Genomic DNA, 20,413 nt, shown 5'->3' with positions numbered 1-20,413 from the left:
GTCGATGTTGAGTCGTAGATCGCAAGAGGTCTATTTCCTTTCAGTCCTGAAGATCGTACGAGATCCTCTCCTGATGTCGAGTCGATGTTGAGTCGTAGATCGCAAGAGGTCTATTTCCTTTCTGTCCTGAAGATCGTACGAGATCCTCTCCTGATGTCGAGTCGATGTTGAGTCGTAGATCGCAAGAGGTCTATTTCCTTTCTGTCCTGAAGATCGTACGAGGTCTTCTCCCGATGTTGAGTCGTAGATCGCACGAGATCTTTTTCCTTTCTGTCCTGAAGTTCGTACGAGATCTTCTCCCGATGTTGAGTCATAGATTGTATGAGGTCTTTTTTCTTTCAGTCCTGAAGATCGTACGAGGTCTTCTCCCGATGTTGAGTCGTGGATAGCACGAGATCCTTTCCTTTCAGTCATTGTTTCATACCACCATCCTGGAAAACCCTGTATTGGCACCGCTAGGCTACGTTACAAGCTATCACCATTCAAATCCATCACTCACTGTAAATATTTCCACCAGAAAAAAGAAAAAACAATTCTCTTTCCCCAGCAGATATCAAAACAAAAATAAGGATATCATTTATACCATCTTCTCTTTAGGACAAATTTCTGGCACTTTGATATTTAATCTTCTTCTACCTTGAATGCTCGAAAGGCTAGCGCCAATCTCACCTTCAGGTTTAAGACGATTAAATAGGGGCAGCTGTCATACCCCAAATTTGTCCTACCCTTTAATTTCTAACTGGCTTTGGCTTCACATTTCATCTGCATACCTCCATTAGGGCATTAACATAACTCATGCATCATTAATCAATAAAAAGGGCATGGGATCAAGGATCTTGGAAATTCAGGGATCTCATAATGATGTTGAGGCATGCATAGAAAATTAAAGTTTGATTCCCCCGGTTATTATTCAAGCAGTGAATTTGAGAGTTAACGTTAAAGTCAAGGCTTTAAATCTTTTGCGCTTCAACTGAGGTTCATTGGATTTTATTTCAAGGTTATCTTGGTTGTACTTTTTCCACATCTTCATATTCATACTTCAAGGATTCTTCAAGATTTGGCCTTTGTACTAAGGTCAAGTAAGAAAAGATTCGGTAAAAGTTTGTGGTTTGAGTTACAAAAGTTAAGTCACGATGCAAGAGGTGATGTTTATAAACTCGTGTGGTGATCAAGACATTATCATTGTCCCTATCGTTTGTTGCACGACTTGTGAGGTGATTCGGATTTGATTTGAGAAATAAGAGCGAAAATTCATTCAAAGGATAAAGAAGTTTAATTTAGAAGATCCATTCACTACATTTACATATGGTTCAAGTTCGCATCATTCATCATTCATTCAAAAATCCATACATGTTTACAAATTACAAAAGAATGTTCTACATCATTTACATCTCAAAGTTCAAATCCACATCATTTAATCACTGTTGACAAAGAGAAGAGAAGTATTTGAATGTGAAATTGAAATGGAAGAAATACTTGAATGAACAAACAAGGAGAAGGGAAGATGAATTCAAATTTCACTTAAGGCTTCCACAACAGCCATATTATATGGTACATTTCAAGTCTCCTTACATCACAGGGCCAACCGCTATCTATTACATCACTACAAAAAAGGTTATTGTCCAAATCAGCATCCAATCCTATCACTACATCACAAAATTTCTAAGGCTACTTATTACAAAGGAAGCAATTCCATTACAAAAACCAGAATTACAACAAAAATCATAACTCATGAGTCCATATTGTTATCAAAGCCCTGTTCACAATTAAGCCTCGCCATGCTTCGAACCAAAACCGGTGTAGTCAACCGATCCTGCACAAGGAAAGTAGCAGCAAACCAGTTCAGAACCAAGCCTCTACCTCTCCACCATGTTCAAACTTCATGTACAGGTCCACACTACTTCAAAAAATAAAACCAAATGCACCCATATTACTGGCCACCAACTTGCAGCCACCTTCCTCACTTTCACTTGTTAAAAAACCCTGCAAATAACACAAAAAGAAACCAGCAACATAAACAATTCAGAACAGTCACATATATTCACCGATTCATATCTAATAATTCACATTCATACAATCCTCACATATCATTACCACATCCACTCAAAAAAACTGAACCGAACTTGCTGCGGTTTCGTAATAGAGACCTTGCATTAATCCACAAACCTGCAATTGAACCATTCCTCGCAGCCCCACGAAATTCAACCCAACTTTGCATCCTATATCAACAAACCGTACCTGCATAGTTCAAAAACCAGTCAAAACCAAATACATACATACAACCCTGCACCACCACAAAAACAGTTTCGAAACAGAACTCAACCCACTAAAGCCTGCATCTAACCATCCAATACAAAATCGACGCCGACACCAAAAAAAAACAAACTCAAAGAAACCTGCTGCATCATGTACCTGCATACACATAAAATTTAAGCAGCATCACTACAAGTTCAAGACACATTCACTCACTACCCACACATAGACCCTTAGGCCACTGACAGTCCTACATAACCATTAGCCTAACGAAAACATTGCAACAATTCAGTTCAAATTAACCTATCACCAATTCATTTTCCAATCAATTGTTTCCAACAAGTCAGTAACTAATCCTAACCAACTTCTCTAACCTATAACAGTTTTTAACTAACTTTCTAACAACCTATTGTAACTACCTGCCAGCTCATCCTAACAGTTTGTAACAGAATTCCAACATCCATAACAGTAAATGTAACTAACATTTCAGTTTCTAACTAACTACCTTCAATCATAAACCTCCTAACAGAAAACCTATAAACTCTCAACCACTCTAACCTTCAATTTCACCTAGCTTCTAACCTCTAACAGATTTCCCTTCAACTAACCTCGATCTCACCATTCAACTCACAACAGAAATCCAGATCCTAGGGCCCTCAATCCCTCTCAATCTCTATATAACAGAGTCATCTCTCACCATTTTCTTCTACACGCCATCTTCTTCACACACTCATTCTCCACCACTTTCACTCTTCATACACACACTCTGTCATTCTTCATTCATCTCTGAATCATCTTCTCCATCACCATTCACGCTCATTCTCACCTTCACTCACTCAATCCACTTCAACCTATCTCCCCAATCACCCTCACTATATGCTCGGTTCTCAAAAGCCATTGGAGCTCCACAATCGGAGCTCCGATTAAGCTTGAGCTCAACCTCCATCTCTGAGCCTCCCATCATCATACAGAATCCTCACTCTCCCTCAACGCAACATCGACAACGAGAACCAGAAATTCAAGAAAGAAGAATCGAAGAAGGAGAAGAAAATTGGAAAAATCGAGATACGCGTGGGAGTTACCTGAGATTGAAGTATAGCCTCGCGTTTATTTCGCCAAATCCACGCCGTTGAAGAGCCGCCGGAGCTACTCCGGTAGGTAAGCGTCGCTTTTCGTTTCCTCTTGATTTCTTGCGTGATTTTTCTCACCGTGATGTAGTTCAAATCTTCCTGGATATTTACCCTAAGGTCTCTTGATTCGATTTGCTACCTTGGCAATTTAATTTCACTTTGGTTGAACTTAGGGTTCGGGAGATTTTGTTAGATTCAGGGAAACTTATTTGAAATTGAGAAAAGCTGGTCGTGGATTTAGAGATAGGACGTCGGGAAGAATTGAGTGGTGTATCTTGATTATGTTTCAGGGAGGGAACCGCCGTGCCGGAGCGGCGGTGACGATGCGAAGAGATGAGAACGAAGGAGATGCTGAGATTCAAAATAGAGAGTCTGATAAACACCACTAAACGTAACCCTAAGCCCTTTTCATCCTTCTTTAATTTTTATTTTTATTTGTTTTTCTTTTTAATTGAAAACTATAAAATCTGGTGCTGAAACAAAACAAGCTTGGGCTCAATAATTCTGATTCTCACCCCCATAAGCCCAACTTCATCTTCTCTCTTTTTGGTGTGAACGAATCTGTGCAAAAAACCTGTCTTGGGCCAATTGTATGTGGGCCTGCGCCCTATCCCTTACTTACACCATCATTTTCAATTTAGACCCCCTGACTCCATTAAAACTTGATAGATTTTTAGTTTTTTTTTCAAGAGCTTTATTTTTAGTTTCTTTTAGTAATCTCTACATAAAATCAATGAAATTTGTTAGATTTTTAGGCCACTTTTAGGTTTAATTTTAGTCTTAGAATTTTTTCATAAAAAACTCATAAAACAATAGTAGTTTTAGTTTGATTTTCCATTAATGCTTGAATTGTTTTTGTGCTATGTTCATATTATTTTGTATAATTCTTGTGTGGTTTTTGTTAGTTGTTTTTGGCCATATTTTTGGCCTATCTTGCTAATATCATTAGTATGCCCCTTTTAGGATCCCATTGCCATGTTAACATTAGACTTAGATTAGAATAACATAGATTTAGAAATTAGGAATAGTTCCCTCTTTTCCATTCTTTTTCTTTACGACATAAAACATCTAATAAATACTTGAATAAATTCCCCATAAAAAATACAAAGAAAACACTTAAAACACCATTAATCAAAGTGAAAATTCTTAAAAGGGAATGGAAGCTTGAACGTCCCTTGCTTAAGGGAATGTTCGAGTGCTTGGATCTCCCTTGCTTAAGGGTCCCATTCAGGCGTAAGTTCCCAACTTCTAAAAAACATCAACCAAAGAGTAACTCGAGTTTCCCTTGCTTAAGGGATTTCCTCGAAACGCTCAAAAAAACTCTCTCTCTTCTCTCCTTTCTTAAGGGCACCGTTATTTCCGCTCCATTGCATCCTAGGCTGTTCCCTTGTGCAAGAGCGCGAGCGTTAACTCCGCCCAACTAAAAAACACAAAAACAAACAGAAAATCTTGAGCCGAACTACGGCGCTCTGATTCCTGAAAAGGATACGTAGGCATTGGGTCGCGGGGCCTAAGCGAGCACAACTATTTATAAACCTTGTTTTCCCCGTGTTTCTTTTTTCTTTCATTTGCATGCATTCCTTTAGCATTAAACCTTAGATTTATAGTACACACCCTTTAGATAGCAACAAACATAGGTGGATACCATCGAGTACGATGGGCGTGAGGGGTGCTAGTACCTTCCCCTTGCGTAACCGACTCCCGTACCTTGATTCTCTGGTCGCAAGACCCTGTTCCTTCCTTTGTTAGGTTTTCTGATATTCCTTTCCCTTATGGGATAAATATATTGGTGGCGACTCTGTTCATTTTTCGCGAGCGTGCGACAGCTGGCGACTCTGCTGGGGATTACCTAAGCTAGTCGATCCTAGCCTTTGTTTGTTTTATTTTTTTGGGTGTTTATTTGTTTTTTATGTCTATATCTTGTATATATGTTTGCATGTTTATTTTCTGCTTACATATCATGTTTATTTCTGCTTGCACATCATGCATCTGGACTATATTATGGGTCCCCGTGGGGGCCACATATTTTTCTGCTTTGTTTTGCAGGTGGGGGGTTTTGTGAGGTAAAAGGCCCACTACCCAGGCCAGTGACACATAGGATTAGCGTGGATGCTCATGTTGACTCCCGTGGCTCTTGCTACGATCGAGCTTGACATGGGGTACCACAACTGGGCGAGGTTCTTTCATGGAACACTGTGTCTGGCACGCTTGTTGCCTCAAACACTTTGTACCCCATGGGAACTGTAGACCCTAGTGACCATTAGGGACCATTTGTCCGTGTCTAGACTACATACCCGTGAGATTGGGGTGGGACAGGAAACCTTGACTCCTACATACCATTGCTTCTTCATATTTGAGGTCGGACCTTTATTTGGTCTGTTCTCATGGTGCTTGATATTCTGGTATTCAAAAGGGCGTCGAACCTTTGATCCTGTGACATTTGGCCTGCAAGGAGGTTTTATATCAGTCATTCAGAGGATTGTACATATGCTACTAAGATTATATGGACCTCGATTCCGTGCTTTTGCATTGCATAACATCATCGCTTTATCCACTTCATTTATGAGGGATCCTAAAGTCTATTTCCAAAAAAAAATATACAAAAAAAGAGAAAATAAAAGAAAAAGAAAAAGTGTGAAAAGACTTTAGGATTCTCCATAAACGAACACATTGCATTCACACTATCATGCATTTCATGGTTCTATCAGAAGCTTGTGGAGGCCTTGCTATTCAGACTTTGACATCAACAATACAATTGACTTCTCACCGTTACGTGCTCAAATGTTGATATTGGAACAACTCTGTGGATTTTAAATGAGATGAGAACAGAAATGGAAACTGACATGAATTAGTGTGTGGAGGTTATTCAATCCTTTTCTCTTTGACAAGAAGAATTGAGACAAATTCCTCAGAGGCCTAGCGCCTGATATCAAGAGCTATAAAGGTCATTTACTCTCACTCTGATTGCTTTGGATATTGAAGCTAAAAAGGTAATCATCTCCTGTACATGTGTGGAAGTTGCTTGGGGCTCCCGATCGAGGGATAAGCAAGACGCACTCTTATCTTGAGCTTTGCACCACTTGCATTGCTCGAATCCCTTAAAGCATTACAAATTCCTGGGTGACTTCGTCAGAATCTTTTTCCGCGTGGTAATCAAAAGTGTTCTACACAATGCTTCTCATTCTCAAGGTTCTACTTCACATCTCAGTCGCCTTTTCGCGTAATTTCCTTCTCAGTGGCCTTCGCTTGTTAGTAGAGACAAGAAGAATATGAGAAACAAATTGACGTGATTCTATTGCCTTGTTCTCATTCGCTTCCCCGTTTGTCAGAATTTCAATTGGTTAAGATTCGAGTATTGGGTCCTCTTCACCACAAATAGCTCTCCTGAGTTTAATGACCATACAAGGTTCTTCCATTTCTGATGGCGATTACTACTCTAGCAACTATGCTTGGGGCTCCCGCACGAGGGATAAGCAAGACGTACTCTTATTTTGAGCATTGCATCACTCGCATTGCTCGAATCCCTAAAGCAAGGCAAAAGTTTACGACTCATGGGTGACTTCGTTGGAGTTCTCTTTTGGAGTAATCTGAAGAGTTTGGAAAGAACTGCAAAAGTATTCAAGATCAAGAAGTCCAGACGGAGTCAAGTCTCCTCAACAATGGCATTCATTTAGTTTCTTTATTGCATTCTCATTTGTAACATTTCATTGTTTGTTTAAGCATTGCTAGCATGTAAAAACTTGTTAATTTCTGAATGAAAATCATAATACATTGTTTATGTTTGTCTTGAAGAAACCCATTCGTTTTCACTCATAAAATGTTTTTGGCATTATGATACTAACTTTACTAATCGCTTGCTTAGGCAAAGAGCTGAGGGAGAATGATGAAAAAAAAATGCAAAATCTCTAATCGTGTGTTTTTGAATAAAAACCTTACTGAGGATGTACAGGCATTGTTTCAAATCCCCAAACACTGGAGATATAAGGGAGGTAGACCCTTGTTAACCCCTTTGAGCCTTGAAGTAGGAGTTTCTTTTCTAATAATAAAAACCCTTATTTTAACCTTGGGGCAGGGTAGTGTTCATTTAACTTGATCGAGCTTTCAAAACTCACCAAAAGGGTATGCATCTAAGGATACAACAATGGTTATCCTTCAAAAGGTTGAGGAATGTCAAAACCGCAATGATTATCCTTATTCCATCAAGAGATCAAGAGATGACGATACCACAATGGTAATCCTTCATCAAATCAAAGGAGTGAGGCAGTCGCAATCACCTCCAACGAATCAATGACTATGCGAGGTCACACGACTTATTCAAAAAAAAACAGAGCAAAAAAAAAAGGCGAAAAATAATGAAAATAAAAAAAAAAGATGAAAAGAAAATGGCAAAAGAAAAAAGATGATGAAATTGCCAAGCAAGAACAAAGTCGTGTGATAATGAATCAGAAGAATAAAAGGTGAGCGACTGCCATGTCCAAAGAACCTCATTGATTCCTCAACCATTCCAAATTCCTTGTGAGGGATGAACACTCGTGTCGAGTTAACTGAACATAGGAATGGAGAACATCACGAAGGGGGTGGGTACAAATAATTTTGAGCCTAAAAATCCTTTGTTTTCTGAAAACCATGAACCCGACCAAATTACAACCCTTAAAAGTCCTAATTGAAGTAGGGTTTATTTTGAAAGCGCACTCCGATGAGATAGCGTTTAACTGACTCCCAATGAAGCGAGACTCATACTCATGTTGGTATCGTGCGTTTGCTTTATCTTCCATGCAAAAAAATCGAGGTTGTGCCAACTAGTGATTCAGTCACAAGAGGTCGCAACCTCATTTCATAAAAAGTTTTAAAACTTCAAGACTAACATAGGTTTTGCATTAGAATTATCATTCTTAGAATTAACATTCTTTTGCATACAAAACATGTGCTTGACGTCAAGGAAGTTACCATGATGAGAATTAGTGAGTAACTTGATCATGTCAAAGTACAAGAGACTTGAGAACTCCGAGGAAGAAAAGCTAATCATCTCAAATGTCGACCATCATAGGGCAAGTTATCCAAAGAACTCCGTTGGGCATGAACAGTTAATGCTTTCCTTGATTACCTTGAAGGGAAGAGTTTGAAGACTCCGTTGAGCGTGGTAAAGTTGTTTCCATGTTTAACTTCAAAACAACGAAGGCTTAAGGATTCTAGTAAGATGTACCCAATCTGGGGCAATCATGTCGATAAATCTCTTCAGGCTTTGATCAATCTGGGGCAATCATGTCAAGGAATCTCTCTCAAGTTTAACCAATCTTAGGCAGTTACGTCGAGATTCGACAAATCTCTCCAAGGATCCTTTGGGGCAAATTCCTCCATAAGTCACGAAGCTTGGGGCACAATTCTGAGTTTTTTGTCGCTCCATGACCATAGGAGTTTATTTCTCCTAGAATCTTGGACTCTCCCCAAGCATGGAGTTTATTTCTCCCGAGAGTTTGTTCCATTCCTCAAGCATAGGAGTTTATTTCTCCTAGGAGTTTTCCTACTCCCTAATCAAGGCTCCTTATCTTGATTTCTCATCCCCAACATGGTGAATCAAGGGAATCTCCTTAAGCTGAAAATCCTCCAAGCAGTGGCACATGGTGAGAAGTCAGAAATCATTCTTCAAGTCAAGGAAAAGTGCATCTTACAAATCAAAGTCCAATATCTATTGGCACCTCCACATGGTCCTTAACACTAAGGGAATTCTCCCTGGTGTTTACCTCACTAATGCCTTTATTTGGCACTCTGCATATAGTGTTCATTGCATATAACATTGCATCCTCAAAAGCGTAGCATATCCGTCAAAGCGGATCATTACGCCATAGAAAATTCAAACATGCATACAAAGCATAAGCCAGATAGTACAAATCAGCACCCAATCGAGACAACGATATTTCCCCATATAAAAAGGTGTCCTCACAAACTCCGATTGATATCTGCTACTACATTACAAATCTCCTTATGCCACGGTGCCGATACCTGGTATCCTTAATCCCCAAAAGAAGTCTCATTTTCTCTCTCCAACGAGGATCGGATGCAATGTCTTTCTTCGTCAGAATCGTTGTCTCCGAGGTTATTTCCCGTGTGCTGTGTGCAAATTAGAGTGCGAATGAGGGTGGGCATTCAACCCATCTCATTTTTCAGTCGTTTGAATGATCATACTTGGTGTGTGGCAATTCGAACGATTGTCGCTCTTGAAGAGTTACACCCCGCCTTTGGCCTGAGGGATTAATGTAATTCTTATGCTTCGCAAGCATCAATATCTCCGTAATTCCCAGTGGTTACTTCCATCTGCTTGCCAAGTCTAGTCGTCACTAGTCTTGTCGTGGTTATTTCCTGTGTGCTGCGTGCAAATTAGAGTGCGAATGAGGGTGGGCATTCAACCCATCTCATTTTTCAATCGTTTGAATAACCATACTTGGTGTGTGGCAATTCGAACGATTGCCACTCTTGAAGAGCTACACCCCGCCTTTGGCCTGAGGGATTAATGTAATTCTTATGCTTCGCAAGCATCAACATCTTCGTGATTATGTCTTTTGATCGAGTCTAGTCGTCACTAGTCTCCGTGCTCCCTTCCCCCGTATGGGAAAACTTTTCAAGTCCAACTCCCGTGTTGCGAACCCTTGGCCTTCCAACCTGGCCAACCTTTTCAAAGCCCAGTTTCCAACCTGGCAAACCCTTTTAAAGCCCACTTCCAACCTGGCAAACCCTTTCAAAGCCCAGTTCCCAACCTGGAAAACCCTTTCAAAGCCCAGTTCCTAACCTAGCAAACCATCTCAAAGCCCAATTTTCAACTTGGCAAACCATTTCAAAACCAAACCCCGAGGTTGAGTCATAGATCGCACGAGATCTTTTCCCTTTCAAAGCCCAATTCCTAACCTGGCAAACCATTTCAAAGCCCAGTTTCCAACCTGGCAAACCATTTCAGAACCAATTTCCTTCTCCAAACCTCGATGTTGAATCATAGATCGCACGAGATCTTTTCCTTTCAGTCCCGAAGATCGTACGAGGTCTTCTCCCGATGTTGAGTCATAGATCGCACGAGATCTTTTCCTTTCTGTCCTGAAGATCGTACGAGATCCTCTCCTGATGTCGAGTCGATGTTGAGTCGTAGATCGCAAGAGGTCTATTTCCTTTCTGTCCTGAAGATCGTACGAGATCCTCTCCTGATGTCGAGTCGATGTTGAGTCGTAGATCGCAAGAGGTCTATTTCCTTTCTGTCCTGAAGATCGTACGAGATCCTCTCCTGATGTTGAGTCGATGTTGAGTCGTAGATCGCAAGAGGTCTATTTCCTTTCTGTCCTGAAGATCGTACGAGATCCTCTCCTGATGTCGAGTCGATGTTGAGTCGTAGATCGCAAGAGGTCTATTTCCTTTCTGTCCTGAAGATCGTACGAGGTCTTCTCCCGATGTTGAGTCGTAGATCGCACGAGATCTTTTTCCTTTCTGTCCTGAAGTTCGTACGAGATCTTCTCCCGATGTTGAGTCATAGATTGTATGAGGTCTTTTTTCTTTCAGTCCTGAAGATCGTACGAGGTCTTCTCCCGATGTTGAGTCGTGGATAGCACGAGATCCTTTCCTTTCAGTCATTGTTTCATACCACCATCCTAGAAAACCCTGTATTGGCACCGCTAGGCTACGTTACAAGCTATCACCATTCAAATCCATCACTCACTGTAAATATTTCCACCAGAAAAAAGAAAAAACAATTCTCTTTCCCCAGCAGATATCAAAACAAAAATAAGGATATCATTTATACCATCTTCTCTTTAGGACAAATTTCTGGCACTTTGATATTTAATCTTCTTCTACCTTGAATGCTCGAAAGGCTAGCGCCAATCTCACCTTCAGGTTTAAGACGATTAAATAGGGGCAGCTGTCATACCCCAAATTTGTCCTACCCTTTAATTTCTAACTGGCTTTGGCTTCGCATTTCATCTGCATACCTCCATTAGGGCATTAACATAACTCATGCATCATTAATCAATAAAAAGGGCATGGGATCAAGGATCTTGGAAATTCAGGGATCTCATAATGATGTTGAGGCATGCATAGCAAATTAAAGTTTGATTCCCCCGGTTATTATTCAAGCAGTGAATTTGAGAGTTAACGTTAAAGTCAAGGCTTTAAATCTTTTGCGCTTCAACTGAGGTTCATTGGATTTTATTTCAAGGTTATCTTGGTTGTACTTTTTCCACATCTTCATATTCATACTTCAAGGATTCTTCAAGATTTGGCCTTTGTACTAAGGTCAAGTAAGAAAAGATTCGGTAAAAGTTTGTGGTTTGAGTTACAAAAGTTAAGTCACGATGCAAGAGGTGATGTTTATAAACTCGTGTGGTGATCAAGACATTATCATTGTCCCTATCGTTTGTTGCACGACTTGTGAGGTGATTCGGATTTGATTTGAGAAATAAGAGCGAAAATTCATTCAAAGGATAAAGAAGTTTAATTTAGAAGATCCATTCACTACATTTACATATGGTTCAAGTTCGCATCATTCATCATTCATTCAAAAATCCATACATGTTTACAAATTACAAAAGAATGTTCTACATCATTTACATCTCAAAGTTCAAATCCACATCATTTAATCACTGTTGACAAAGAGAAGAGAAGTATTTGAATGTGAAATTGAAATGGAAGAAATACTTGAATGAACAAACAAGGAGAAGGGAAGATGAATTCAAATTTCACTTAAGGCTTCCACAACAGCCATATTATATGGTACATTTCAAGTCTCCTTACATCACAGGGCCAACCGCTATCTATTACATCACTACAAAAAAGGTTATTGTCCAAATCAGCATCCAATCCTATCACTACATCACAAAATTTCTAAGGCTACTTATTACAAAGGAAGCAATCCCATTACAAAAACCAGAATTACAACAAAAATCATAACTCATGAGTCCATATTGTTATCAAAGCCCTGTTCACAATTAAGCCTCGCCATGCTTCGAACCAAAACCGGTGTAGTCAACCGATCCTGCACAAGGAAAGTAGCAGCAAACCAGTTCAGAACCAAGCCTCTACCTCTCCACCATGTTCAAACTTCATGTACAGGTCCACACTACTTCAAAAAATAAAACCAAATGCACCCATATTACTGGCCACCAACTTGCAGCCACCTTCCTCACTTTCACTTGTTAAAAAATCCTGCAAATAACACAAAAAGAAACCAGCAACATAAACAATTCAGAACAGTCACATATATTCACCGATTCATATCTAATAATTCACATTCATACAATCCTCACATATCATTACCACATCCACACAAAAAAAACTGAACCGAACTTGCTGCGGTTTCGAAATAGAGACCTTACATTAATCCACAAACCTGCAATTGAACCATTCCTCGCAGCCCCACGAAATTCAACCCAACTTTGCATCCTATATCAACAAACCGTACCTGCATAGTTCAAAAACCAGTCAAAACCAAATACATACATACAACCCTGCACCACCACAAAAACAGTTTCGAAACAGAACTCAACCCACTAAAGCCTGCATCTAACCATCCAATACAAAATCGACGCCGACACCAAAAAAAAACAAACTCAAAGAAACCTGCTGCATCATGTACCTGTATACACATAAAATTTAAGCAGCATCACTACAAGTTCAAGACACATTCACTCACTACCCACACATAGACCCTTAGGCCACTGACAGTCCTACATAACCATTAGCCTAACGAAAACATTGCAACAATTCAGTTCAAATTAACCTATCACCAATTCATTTTCCAATCAATTGTTTCCAACAAGTCAGTAACTAATCCTAACCAACTTCTCTAACCTATAACAGTTTTTAACTAACTTTCTAACAACCTATTGTAACTACCTGCCAGCTCATCCTAACAGTTTGTAACAGAATTCCAACATCCATAACAGTAAATGTAACTAACATTTCAGTTTCTAACTAACTACCTTCAATCATAAACCTCCTAACAGAAAACCTATAAACTCTCAACCACTCTAACCTTCAATTTCACCTAGCTTCTAACCTCTAACAGATTTCCCTTCAACTAACCTCGATCTCACCATTCAACTCACAACAGAAATCCAGATCCTAGGGCCCTCAATCCCTCTCAATCTCTATATAACAGAGTCATCTCTCACCATTTTCTTCTACACGTCATCTTCTTCACACACTCATTCTCCACCACTTTCACTCTTCATACACACACTCTGTCATTCTTCATTCATCTCTGAATCATCTTCTCCATCACCATTCACGCTCATTCTCACCTTCACTCACTCAATCCACTTCAACCTATCTCCCCAATCACCCTCACTATATGCTCGGTTCTCAAAAGCCATTGGAGCTCCACAGTCGGAGCTCCGATTAAGCTTGAGCTCAACCTCCATCTCTGAGCCTCCCATCATCATACAGAATCCTCACTCTCCCTCAACGCAACATCGACAACGAGAACCAGAAATTCAAGAAAGAAGAATCGAAGAAGGAGAAGAAAATTGGAAAAATCGAGATACGCGTGGGAGTTACCTGAGATTGAAGTATAGCCTCGCGTTTATTTCGCCAAATCCACGCCGTTGAAGAGCCGCCGGAGCTACTCCGGTAGGTAAGCGTCGCTTTTCGTTTCCTCTTGCTTTCTTGCGTGATTTTTCTCACCGTGATGTAGTTCAAATCTTCCTGGATATTTACCCTAAGGTCTCTTGATTCGATTTGCTACCTTGGCAATTTAATTTCACTTTGGTTGAACTTAGGGTTCGGGAGATTTTGTTAGATTCAGGGAAACTTATTTGAAATTGAGAAAAGCTGGCCGTTGATTTAGAGATAGGACGTCGGGAAGAATTGAGTGGTGTATCTTGATTAGGTTTCAGGGAGGGAACCGCCGTGTGTCGCTACCGCGAAAATTAACAGAGTCGCCACTAACATATTTATCCTGAAAAGGAAGGGAATGCCAGCAAACCACAAAACAAAACAACGGTCTCACGACCAGAGAAGAGGGTAAGGGAGTCGGTTGCGCGAGGAGAAGGTATTAGCACCCCTCGCACCCATCGTACTCGATGGTATCCACGCTAGTGTCTAAATCTATGGGTGTGCAAGTAAACTACGCTAATCTGGACTAAAATGAATGCAGAATGTAGGGAAAAGAAAGGATTATGCTCGCACGGGCCCTACCCCGCTGCCTACGTATCTGTTTTGCAGAATCAGAGCTACCGTAGCTCGGCTAACTAATTTCTATTTGTTTTGTTTTTTTTAGGTGAACGAGTTACATTCACACTCCGCTGCTCGACCTTTGGAGACTTATGCTTGGGAATGGAGCGGAAATAACAAGCTCTTAAGAAAATAAAAATCAAAGAGTGTGGTTTGTGTTTTAAAGAATGCATGAGGAAGACCTAAGCTAAGGGGGAAAGCTTGCTACCTAATGTTATCATACAAAGGGTATAAGTCTAAACTAAACTAATCAACCTACGGGGGAAAAGCGAATGCAAACAATATAGCACACAAACGAGCATCCACTCGTGAAGCAAACAAACCAAAGGCACTGGCCAAGTGGTAGAAAGGCGGTCCCGCCATAGCCAAGGGGAGCAGCTCAACCCAAGTCAACCAAGCATTAGACCTCGTGAAAATGATCGGGCCATAGACAAGAGGGCGGACCCCTCTCAGCAACCAAGCCGTCACGGATCGTAAAGGAAAACGGTGCGTGCGTACACCGAGCATCAACGTCGAGCGACGTGAGCTATAGGAAAGGCGGGGGTCCGGCTACATGAACCCTTTTCCTGACATACTCGATAACAAGATCTTGTGCAGGTTCAGAAGCGAGCGACGCGTAGCATGCGCATAATGAACAGACTCGATGAGACTAGGCGGGGGTTGATTACGAACCCTTGACCGCATGCCTTCCATGAGGACTTAACGGAGTGCCATATAGGACTTATTACACCGTGACTCCCTGCCGCAAAGCACAAATATAAACACACCAACAAAAACAGAGCCTCTTTCGAGGGCTTGGCCAGATGCATGTCTAAATCCTACTTCTCATGTTATAGGATGATGCGAGAAAGCGATAAAAGGGACAAGGAGACGATACCGAACGGATAGCAAATCCGCAATGAGCTAGCAAGCGTAAGCAGAGAAGTCCGGAATACTTCGCGTAAGCCAACATCAAGCAAAGTCGGAAAGCATCGTCGTGAAAATCAATCACGAGCGACATGTGGTACGCATCGAGCATAACCACACAAGCAACCTGCAAGAGAAACACAAGCCAGACAATACAGGAATATACATCTCAATGAATGAGAGATCAGGTGAATCGCATCGGGAATAAATTCGTGTCCCACAAATAAAGTGGAACACGATGCAAATCAATCGCAACGGAATCGAATTCATGTCCCACAAATAAAATGGAACACGAAGCAAACGAATCACAATCAAAGGCTCTCTCGAAGTACCTCGCACATCTCAACAACCAAATCAGTAATAACAAGACAAACGCGCACCGGCCATAGAAAATAATAGAAATTAAATTCTAATTAAATCCTAAACAAAAATCTAACAAGATTAAATTGTTTTTTGTGACATTTATCAAAGAATTAGAACTAAACTATGTGCAAAATATTAAAATTCTAACAAGGAAATATTACATGTTTTTATTCATTTTTATCATGTAAAAGTCTAACAAAACAATGAATTGTTTTTATATGTTTTTATCACTTAAAAAGAAATAGGAAACAAAACTATGAAAAACAATGAAATATAATGTGGAAAATATGTACACAGGGAGGTTTATTGTGAAAACAGTGGTGCAAACATTATTCAGGCGCAGCAGCCCAATGAAAAAAGCCCAACAGAGTGTGTTGTTGTTTATTCAGATTTTTCAGGCAAAAACCATGGTGTGCATGAGCTATTGGGGAGGTTTAGCATAGCAATTCGTTTGAAGGCCCAAAGAATTGTGGATCCAAAGACTACATCACTTATTAACCAATACTAATTCAGATTTTCTCTTAATTAACAGTAAATCAATCCACATATTACAATTAATCTCAATTAAAGGAAAAGGTTAATACCAAGGGGATTAGGGTTGGCAAAGCAAGGCACTCCTTCTTCCTCTTCTCGTGAAAACGCGGCGCCGGAGGCAGAGATGTTCTCCTTCCGATTTTTCCTCATCTCGGCCGTCTCCCTCCCACTCTATCAATCTCTCTTCGCTTTTGCTGACGGCGACGGTAGTAATGTCTCTATCTCCGATCAAACACTCAAATCTCCTTCACAATCGATGCTCTCTCTCAGTTCGATTCGTTCCCTCATCTCTCGAGATCTACGTTCAACTCTCCGACTCAAACTAACCTTCTCAAACCAAACTCCGGTGTTGCAAATGAAGGTTATCGATGTTGTTGCTGTTGAATTTCTCCGCCGAATTGTGTAGTGATGGTGATGAAGGTTCTGAAACGTTTCGCTGCTATCGTTGTTGTCTTGCAGGTGCAGAGTCGTATTGATGATGAAGAGTTGTTGTTGACACAGTTGAAGATGATGTACCGATGCATCGATGAAGATTATTGAGATATCAGGTTGATGATTGAAAAGTGATGAAGATTCAAGATGATGATTGAAGCGTCGAGAGATGAATTCGATGGTGAGTTGAAGAGAGTTTTCTGTGATTGATTTTCTAGAGATTGATTGGAGTGTGGAGATTCAAGATTTCTTCTGAGTTTCTTTTGTGATTTTCTGCAGGTTATGGAGATTTGTTGAAGAAATTGAATTGTGAAGTGAGAAAGACGAAGGCGATGCGATTCAGCGGTGAAGAGTTTGTTACATTCTGTTACAGGTTTTGTGATCCCAATTTCTGTTATCTTTTTCTGAGTTTTCTCATATTGAATCTGTTCTCTCGCTTTTCCCTCATTTTTGTTACGTGAATCCCTTCTTTTCAATTCTGTTATCCTTCTCTGATATCGAATTTTTTGTTATCCATTTTTTGTGGTGAATGTCTGGACTCAAGTGAATGCATATGTATGTAGTTGTGAATTATGCAGGTTGAGCTTTTTGAAGTGCAGCAGGTTGAGCTTTTGCGCACTGGTATCGGTTCGGTGCTGCGGTTCGGTTCGGGACCTTCGAAGCCAATTGATTTTTTGAGCGCAGTTTTTGAATCTGGATGTAACTTGTATCTTTTTGTAATGATGTGAATTTGGACTTGAATGTTGCAATTGTAAACTTGGACTTTTGTAACTTTTGTGAAGGATTTGTGGATTTGAGTATTTTTGTAATGAAATTTGATATTTTTTTTGAAATTCTGAGTAATGAAGAATCTCTTGAATAAAATCAACTTGTAAGCTCTTTATCTCAATTTGATTATTTTTCGAACATTCTACTTCAAAGTTTAATGAATGAATCTAATGCATATGTATGTAGTTGTGAATTATGCAGGTTGAGCTTTTTGAAGTGCAGCAGGTTGAGCTTTTGCGCACTGGTATCGGTTCGGTGCTGCGGTTCGGTTCGGGACCTTCGAAGCCAATTGATTTTTTGAGCGCAGTTTTTGAATCTGGATGTAACTTGTATCTTTTTGTAATGATGTGAATTTGGACTTGAATGTTGCAATTGTAAACTTGGACTTTTGTAACTTTTGTGAAGGATTTGTGGATTTGAGTATTTTTGTAATGAAATTTGATATTTTTTTTGAAATTCTGAGTAATGAAGAATCTCTTGAATAAAATCAACTTGTAAGCTCTTTATCTCAATTTGATTATTTTTCGAACATTCTACTTCAAAGTTTAATGAATGAATCTTAACCAACTTACACCTCCAATGAACCTCTAAATCAATTCAATTTTTGATGTCTTGATTTATCAATTCAATAGCAATGCCTTGAACAATCTTTGAAGACGAATTTTACTTGAAGCATAAAAGCAAACTCAACACACCATCCAATCAAACACTCAGATAATAAACTCTTTATTATTTTTCTTTGATTTTTGAACGACGAAATAAACGCCATCCATAACTTATAGCACGGAGAAAGAGGGCAAATTTTGGGGTGCAACAGCTGCCCCTATTCAAACTTCTTGAACCTGACGAGTGAGAAACGGAGGTTTCGAACCGTTGAGGTGGAAGGAGATTGAATACCAGAATGAACTCGAAAATTTGCGCTCTTGATCAATAGAAGATTCCGTCTTGTAATAAGAAGGAATGTACCACCCCGCAGGCAGGGAGAAAAAACTTCGATTGATCCGGATAATAAATATGCTCCAACTTGTGAAAAAGGAGGAACGGGCACCCACAGGCAGGGGAAACACTTCAAATGATCTGGGCATCAAGAGAAGGAACATCTCGACTGATCTGGGTATCAGACGTAGCAGATGTCTCCGAACATGCATCGGGATAGATGTCTTAGGTCGATCTGGGAATCGAAGGAGATACATCAGTTGATCTGGACATCAACGGGTAATAGGTATCTCTGATCTGGGAATCATGATCTGGGAATCTGGGTAGACATCTCTTCTGATGCAATTAAATCATCAGGCAGATATTCCAACTAATCTGGGAATTAGCGGCTAGCTCCTTCGTAAGACCACGGGGATCCGGAGGCGGTTCCTTCAACTGAACTGGAAATCAGGATAGGAACAATATCTCTTCCGAACTGTGTACGCCGGGGAAAGAATGCCTTTAAACAGATCTAGACATGATGCTAGAAAATAAGTAGGACAATCTTCATCTGAAAGACAAAGTCGATCAGGCAAACATCTCCATCTGATCTGATGATATCAGTGGCTTGCTCCTTCGTAAGATCTTGGGAGATCCGGAGGCGGTTCCTTCAACTAATCTGAATCTGAATATTAGGATAGGAACAGATATCTCTTCCGAACTGTGTACGCCGGGTAAAGAAAACGTCTTCAACTGATGGTTAGGCATCAGGACTGGGCAGGCGAGTTTCTTCTTCTGAACGAACTAAATCGTCAGGGAGTAGATATTTCCAACTGATCTGATGTATCAGAGGGCTTGCTCCTTCGGAAGATCTTGGGAGATCCGGAGGCGGTTCCTTCAACTGAAAGTCTGATTTATCAGGAATAGGAACAAATATCTTCCACCGATCTGGGGGCATCGGGAATAGGAATGTCTTTGAACTGATCTGAGCTGTGTCAGAAAATAAGTAGAACAATCCTCCTCTGATTCAAAACATCAGGATAAGCGCCTGTAATGACTAGGCGAGTTGCTCTCTAGGAGGCATTTGTATCTTGATAACTTTCCTGCAGAAAGAAACAGATATGATATGATTTATGCATGATGCATGTATGAATGCGTATGGAATAACGTTTCCGAGGAGGAAGACGTTACACGTTTAGAGAATGCTATGCAAATGATGCATGATTTGGGCGTTGCTTAGGGAAACAACGGATGAGCACTGAATTGCTGAATAAGTCCTGGAGAGAGTACGAAACTCTGTGGGGAGGACAAGATGAGTGACTAGAAGTCACAAACTGCGAGCTGACAGAGATGGATCAGAAATCTGCTGGAGACGATCAAATCTAGACGCGAGCTCTGCTTGGGGAATAAATCTTGCTTGAAGATAAGAACATCCCAACTGACTGCTTGGGGAATACCCTGGCAACTTCACTGGAGAAGCAAATTCTCGACACTCTGAGGATGTGGAGATACGGGCAAGTCATGGAAACAACTCTGATGGGGAGTGACCAACTTGCTGGTGTAGGACGCATTCCGCTGGGGAAATCCTAGATGAGAACAGATCCTGCTGAGGATGCATATGAATCTCTGCTGAGGAAAGAAACTCAGTGAGGGGAGATGAACACTTCTGCAAAGCAAGCTGCTGAGGATATGAGAAATCCGCTGGGGATAAGGAACTTGACATAAGAACCTTTTGTTAAGACAACTCCACTGGGGAATAATATGACTCTCCTGGGGAGAACAGGCCAATCTGTTGGGGAGAGAAATCCCTCTACTGGGGAAAATGAGGCATTCAGGCAAGGAACCTCATTAAGAGCCTACTGGGGAATCAGACACCATTCATCATGATTCAACTGAGGGGAGAA

At 40.4% G+C, this 20,413-nt stretch overlaps 2 long non-coding RNA genes across 2 annotated transcripts; both read right to left on the bottom strand.

Moving 5' to 3' along the window:
- Positions 1 to 1,306: 1,306 nt before the first annotated feature.
- Positions 1,307 to 2,239, bottom strand: LOC131637582 (uncharacterized). Its single transcript, XR_009294362.1, has 2 exons — positions 2,167 to 2,239; positions 1,307 to 1,813 (listed from the first exon to the last, which is right to left on the bottom strand). It is a non-coding gene; the product is annotated as an uncharacterized LOC131637582 (long non-coding RNA).
- A 9,647-nt stretch (positions 2,240 to 11,886) lies between these two features.
- LOC131637581 (uncharacterized) lies at positions 11,887 to 12,820 on the bottom strand. The gene is made up of 2 exons (XR_009294361.1): positions 12,734 to 12,820; positions 11,887 to 12,393 (listed from the first exon to the last, which is right to left on the bottom strand). It is a non-coding gene; the product is annotated as an uncharacterized LOC131637581 (long non-coding RNA).
- Positions 12,821 to 20,413: the final 7,593 nt, after the last annotated feature.

This window comes from Vicia villosa, unplaced genomic scaffold, assembly GCF_029867415.1.
Source record: "Vicia villosa cultivar HV-30 ecotype Madison, WI unplaced genomic scaffold, Vvil1.0 ctg.002032F_1_1, whole genome shotgun sequence".
NCBI classification, from domain to species: domain Eukaryota; kingdom Viridiplantae; phylum Streptophyta; class Magnoliopsida; order Fabales; family Fabaceae; genus Vicia; species Vicia villosa.
Note: the sequence above shows the minus strand (reverse complement) of the source record. Positions and strands in the feature narration are given on the sequence as shown.